The sequence below is a fragment of the Somniosus microcephalus genome, chromosome 11 (assembly GCF_052327205.1).
Source record: "Somniosus microcephalus isolate GS21.2 chromosome 11, FLI_Smic_1.0, whole genome shotgun sequence".
Taxonomy (NCBI): Eukaryota; Metazoa; Chordata; class Chondrichthyes; order Squaliformes; family Somniosidae; genus Somniosus; species Somniosus microcephalus.
The window spans coordinates 179183650-179190757 of NC_140997.1; positions in this window are offsets into that span (position 1 = coordinate 179183650).

A 7108-nucleotide genomic window follows, 5' to 3' on the forward strand; every position below is an offset into this window, starting at 1 on the left:
TCTTTATAATGGATAGCTATTCGACACTGAAGCACCAGGGATCATTACATACCTCCAAATGATCCAGAAATATTGCCTGTATACTGACCAGAGACAGTTGGACAGTAATTCAACCCAAGATCCAGAAACATTATTATACTGTATGTATGTGCGATCTGGGGTGCATGTTCCTCCGAAAAACATATTCCAGGCAGCTTTAAAGTTGCGGAATTAGATTTCGAGTTCGCACGTGCATCCTGTTATAGGTTCCTTGAAACAAAATATCAATGTTTCCATTAAGACATGGTATTTATATACTACCAGAATCACCAGGGAAATGTGGGAAAATTGACTTTTAGTTTTTCTTCAATACGTTGCACTCGGACACTCAATGGTTTGATGTTCGGATGGTATGTCAAATGTTACTTATAAAATCAATTATTTAAGATTAATCCTAGCTGCTGTCTATTCATCATCTCTAATTGTATTTCTCATTGATTTTTTATTGATTTGTGTAAAAAAGTTTAAGAAACAAAGTAGGCGTCTCAAGAAGCAGTTTTAGTAAGCAGCCATGTGTTACATTAAACAGCGTTGACAGTCATTAATTAAAATGTAGCAGGATTTATTAAGGACATATGTCAAATATTGCAGTTTTGAAAAGCAAATATCCCTTACAAAACATTGAAAGGTTGTGAATAAGGGACAAATCACTTCAGATCTCTGCGCGCGAGCAGACTCTTGAGGAGTATTTTGGGACTTCAATACATTTACTCTACAGAGTAAGTTGGGGCTTTTTAAAATAGTGCCAATATGCCGCACATTTTAGCAATAGACGCGAACGCACTAGAATTTAAACGAACGCTTTCTAATATGGTTGAGGTAGCAAATCTGAATAGTTAATGACCAATTAATATACGTCATTTGAATGTGATTGTTAATGAGGTTTGTGTGTATACATATGTAAAATCGTTTAAAAATGTGCTTTCTCAACGCTCTGCATTCCGAACTAACCGCACACACAGACTCGACTAATCGCAACAATGGCTTAGTGCCAGTGAGTAAAGCAAATTAAATGCTGGGATGTATTAAAAGGGTAATATTGAGCTTGAATAGTAATCCTGCCACTTTATAAATCATTGTTGGGACTGCACGTCGAATACTGTGTACAGTTTTGGTCGCCTCAGTACAGAAAGGATGTTGCAATCAGAATGATTGGAGGGTTGGGTTATGAGTAGCAATTATGTAAATTGGTCATGTTCTCATTGGAAAAGAGAAGGTTGAAAGATGATATTGCTCTTTTTAGGATTCTGATGTAGACCAGGACAAGCTGTTTTACCTTGTCCAGAACGGTAGAACCAGAGGGGCACCACCTTCACTTGAAAAAGGATAAATTCACAACTAATCTGCGGAAACATTATTTCAGTGGTAAATCTATGGAACAGGCTCCCTGGGGAGATGGTGGAAGCAGATCGTGCTGATTCATTCAAATGCAATATTTTGGGATACAGTAGATGAGTAATTTAAGACATAGCATATGGCAAGTGTAGCATGCTTGGGAGGAACACCTATGGTTCCCAAATGTTTCCCCCATTGGGGGATTCCTCACCTCAGGTCTGAGTCTGCTGTAGACTAATTGTTAGAGATTGATTGATAGCCATGATTAGCCAACAACACTATTATCATTGTATTATGCGATACCATGATTGTAGACGGTGAACTAGAACTTGGTCTTTTTTCATCTAGCAATTCTTATATTTCTACTGTAGTTGTAATTAAAATGTGTTTTTTTAAGTTTGTTGAAAATAATAAATGTTAAAAGAATGTTTGCTGATCCCAATAAACATTTGCAAACATATGTGACTCCTGCTCAAAGCTCAACTTTCAGTGCAATTATGTAACTATGTCCGTATGACTGCAGGTTCCATGCTCCTAACAGAGCAAAATCCTGCTGGAACATTATTATTCTGCAACATCATCAGAATGAATCATACACGTGCTTCGCGTGACAGTTTATAGACTAAGCTTTACATTTGCTGACCAGTTCAAAGCAGTGAGAACTTACTATGAAAAGTAAGCCTGAATGTAACATCTTCATGGTTTTAAATAATCAACTTTGACACAGACTATGGCTTGTGAGGATCTATCCATGAACACACTACTTAAACTGTAGCATTAATTGGAATGGCAATAGATTTCACCATTTTGCAGTTCATTATAAGGAACTTATTAATACTAATGAGTCATAATCTAATAGAATGTCATTCATTTATGAAAGCTGGTGTATAATGAGACTGTTTGCTCTCATTATTATGCATTATGATAAACTGTAAATATTAATTGCAACGCAGCCTACAAAAAGTGAACTGGGGAAATGAAAATGCCTTTTTTAAACAGCATGTGTGTTAGTAAGTCATTCACACAAAGCTTTGGGGCATCTGGAATCAGGAGGTGAAAGGGGTGTCATTGCAAGTAAATTGGTAAAACTGCCATGAAAGAAGCTATTAACCATGATTCAATGACAACATGGGAAAATGTACTGGCACCAAACTACTTTATTTCTTGTTTTATCACTAGACCACAGTTGTAGCCCCAAGCCACCATGGAACATATTGTTGAGATCAGTCAGTGTAATGAATTTCTGTATAATTATAATCTCTCAGATAAAAGTAGTTGATGCAAGTAAATAACAGGGCGGGTGATGGAATTGAAAAATTAATATTGACAATTCAGATTTTGCAGCTCAGTAGGGATAAATTCCAAACACTAATGGGTGAATGCAAGTCAAGTTTTTAACATAAGAGCATTTGATCATTTTTCTATTGTGGGATCATAAGGCAAAACAGTTTAATTGTTTGCCTAATCTGTGGCATGTTGTAACAAGTCTGTTCAGAAGTTGGACCAGCTAGCCTGTAATGTTGTACACTTTATCTAAATTGCTTTATTTTCTGTTTGTGTTTATTTCTTTTAAAGCCCTTGGATTCATATTATTAGGCTTTTGCTGCTCAGTGAAAGTATTGGACATGCCACACAACACAAATGAAAAAGGCAGGCACATAATCAATTTTTATCCACAATGTACTCCAAATGTTTACACCAGACAGTATTGGTCAAAATAGACTGCAAGACAAATAATCCTCTTGCATTAATTGAATTAAGGTGATAACTGTACTGCAGAAGCTTTTGCAAAAATGTGTGTGTGTGTGTGTCCAGTGCTGGGGAATTCAGTATCCCATTGTCTTTCATCTTGTCCAACTGGAACCAGGGGTACTTTTTAAAATTAAAATAATCAATTTGTTGTCATAGATTGTGTGACTAGATTTTTTTAAATTAATATCAGTACTAAAAGTTAATTAATATCCTCCAGTATGTCACATGGGCTGTTTATTTTTCTTCTCTAAATGTGACTGGCCAGCATCTTGAAAATCTCCAGGGCAGAGATTGAGTATAAAATTAATGTTCTACCTCAGCCCTAAGGCTATTTTTTTTAAATCAGCAAAGCATGGGCAAGAATCATTATTAGCTTTGTGAGTCCATCCAATGAAAAAGAGATAAACATCTTGGAAAATTCATCATCACTGTTATCAGTAGGAAAAGGTGTTGTTGCCTCTTTATATCTGTATTATTGCATACAAGGCTGGCTGCAGTAAAATGACTAACTTTGACATTTTTAGGGCAACAGTGGTAAAGGAATTAGTAATTCTGGTTAGAATGTTATCACACTATCTCATCGCTGGAGTGTGCCAATATTCTTTTATAACAGGATATATCACAATATCAGTCGTATAAAGAAATACAAGGTTGTAAGCATTCATTAATTATGATGTCTATAACTGAGGCTAACTGAACAACTCGTGAATTAAATGATCTTGAGCAGTTATGGTCAGCCTTAGCAGTGGAAAGATATATCAACCCACTGATGACTTCAACTTGTTCCATTTGGTAACTGAATTTAAAAATAGATCATTTTTAAAATTCATGCATATTTTATTTATGTAACTTATGTGATGCTATGCAGGATCTTTTCATTCTTCCCTGGCCACATACCTGGTATGAATTTACACACAGGCTGATGATAAAACAACCTAAGACTCAAAATAACTTGTGAAGCTGTACTAGTGTGAAGGCAATTTTTTCCCTTGAAAAGGTTCCATTTAATAGATCCTATTTAATTCCTTCACGTATGCTGGGCTAGTGTAACCACCACAAGGATGTAGTATCCAAACTGTACAGACAAAGGTATGAAGGTACTTTAGACAATGGGAGCAATGGAGGATCAAGCATAATTCCAGCTAACCGTCACGGTTTCCCGTCTGTGAAATTTGAGGGATAACGTTTAAAAGCATAGAATTAATTCTAAAAGCTGCAGCATGCACAATTTGCCTAAAATGGCGATAATGGTGCTTTAAAATACCAAGAAATACTTTGCAAGCATCTACTAAAGGTGTAAACCATTCTGTAAGAGGCAGGTGATGAGCTGACATTTCCATTACTTTGAGAAAAAAAAGTTTGAAGATGTTTTGTGTGCCAAGTTCTCTACTACACTGCTGAAGATGCTTGTATCAATTCTCGCACAGCAAAAAGGCAACTTGAAAATTGTCTGATCTTTCTGGAAAATGACTTCATAGTTCATTTCAGAGTAAATATCACATTTCAGGCATAAATGCTGTGGTGCATCAATATGTCAGGTGAAATAGGAATATTCCGGTAGTAAATAAAAATAATTGCTTATGCCTAATGTTAAACTGAATTTTAATGTGACATTGTCACCACTGAAAAATTTGTTAGATAAACTCTTCACATTACACAAATGATACCTATGACAAGATGACATAATTCATGCCCCAATCACACCTCTACAAAAAAAAGTATGTTAAAAATTTAATGCTGCCTACAAAACTGCATATGCTGCAGCATACACGTCCCTGGTAGCCAAGTTCACAGTGCTACAGAGTTTTTACAACAGGCTGTTCCAGGAATTTCACATGCCCACAAATTCCTCCAAAATGACAATTTGTCTCTCGCGACATAATTTAAACTTGCAGGAAGTTGATTTTTTTCCCACAAAGTGGGGTCAACAGCTGGGAAGAGTTTCCAAAAGGATGTGTGTGGCCAAGATAGTGGATTTATTTAAGAAAGAGCTAGATTTTGTAAAGGGAAAATGATAGGGATTTTATTCTGGAAGGATGGTTTTATGTAGTGGAAGAGCTTTCTTAATCCAAATGTATCTTATGATAAAAAAAATGTATCCAGACTGCAAAGAAAATCTTTTGATGATCAGCTTAGAATCACAATTCCAACTAAGAATTCTGAGTTTTCTTGTACTGAGAAATATCATTATTCAGGTAAATCTTTTTCAAGTTGTTTGGATCCTTAATTGACTCTGAGTGGGCTTCTAATCCCAGTCCCCTGTCTTAGTCACATCATCCAAAAGTGAATGAATATTTAGTGCAAGTGGCACCTCGTTAAAATAAATAAGACACTGACGAGCTCCTTGGTTGCTCATATGTTCCTTTCCTTATGCATGTTTCAGAAACAGATGAATCACAAGGGACCTCTGAGGAGCTTTTAGGTTATCCACATCTTTTATCCTGTTCATTTAGACCATGGAGAACTTTCTAAACCACATATGGCAAAAAACCTGCCTGATTACAGCGTACATACACATAAAAATAACAACAGAGAATGCTGGAAAAACTCAGCAGGTCAGGTACATAGACATATGTTCTAATTCCAGCAAGTAATAGCTGAACAATCATCTCTCCCAGTTGAGTTTGTAGTTTGCAGAAAAGGTATTCAATAGTTCTTGATATGTTTAGCCACAGCAAGTGGCTGCTGTCTGGTCACTGTTCACCCTCTCCTTGTTCCCATAACACCAAGCCTAAGAGTTTTTCTGCATCTATGCAGCATATGTGATTTCACAACTCATGTGCTATTGTTGCAGTTGATATTGTACCTTTGTTGTAACTGCTCTCAAATGTGTTGCCAATGCTGAAATTGAGATGCCCCAATGATATGGCACATCTGGAACACTTTCAGATTATTGATTAACCCATGTGCAGTTGTTCATCATCCCCTTCTATAAAATAACCTTGAGATGATGAATGAGTTGAAGTTGTATATGTTTGTCACTATCTTGAACGCTATGTTGAGTATTTGAACTGACCAAAAATGACTGGGATAAGTGCAATCTCTTTTATTAGAATATTTGTGCCAGTGGTTATGCTTCTAACTATATGAAATATGTAGAAATGCCATCTTCCACTGTTCCTGAAGGATTAGGGTGGCTACTTGTAAGTTGTGATTTCTGTTTGGAGTGTGATGATTGTTTGATGTTGACCAGTGAAGCACAGGAGATAAAATTCAACCTCAGCGGGGTGGGGTGAAGGGATAATTACAAGTCCTAGCCCTTTTGGGCTATCCCAGATCAGGCGTATTCCCCAGATGTTCACCCTCAACTTAAGTTAGAGATAGCCGAATTCCATAAGACGCTTAAATGGGTCTAAAGGTTCAGGCTCTCTCTCCCTAAAGGAAAGGAACGACTGAAGATGTTACCATCCTCCAGATAGTACTTTTAATAAGTTGAACTAGACTGTAACCATCCGGATATTATGAGGGTCTGGAATACTCCCCCAGAATTCTGCAACTCCTTACAAAAGAGTGTACAGAAATGTGGGTTCGCGAGTTTATACAGAATTACTCTTTGAGACAATTCTAAAAATATGTAGTTTTATTTAAGAGCCGATATTCAGTTAACAGCTGTTGAATCAGTCGCAACATTAACAATTCAAAATACAGATAGCTTACTTTTCTTATTTCTCAGAGATCCTTATTCTCAAATCTTTACTTCGTTACATTTCTTATTTCTTACTTATTTCTAAATCTAGAACATCCACCAAAATCAATTACTTTGACTGCCTGAGACTCATAGTTAAAGACTTACAGAGATGCCTCTGAAGAGTTGAGAAATGTTTTGCCCGTTCAGCGAGTTCTGCCTTTCTGTTAAAAAGGTTTTATTTTTATACCGTTTTGGCAGTGGTTTCTTCTTTGATGTTCTCTGCTGATGTCAGCTAATTGTCTTTATTGATACCTCTTTCAAATACCTTCTATCTTACTGTCAATTCAACTATTG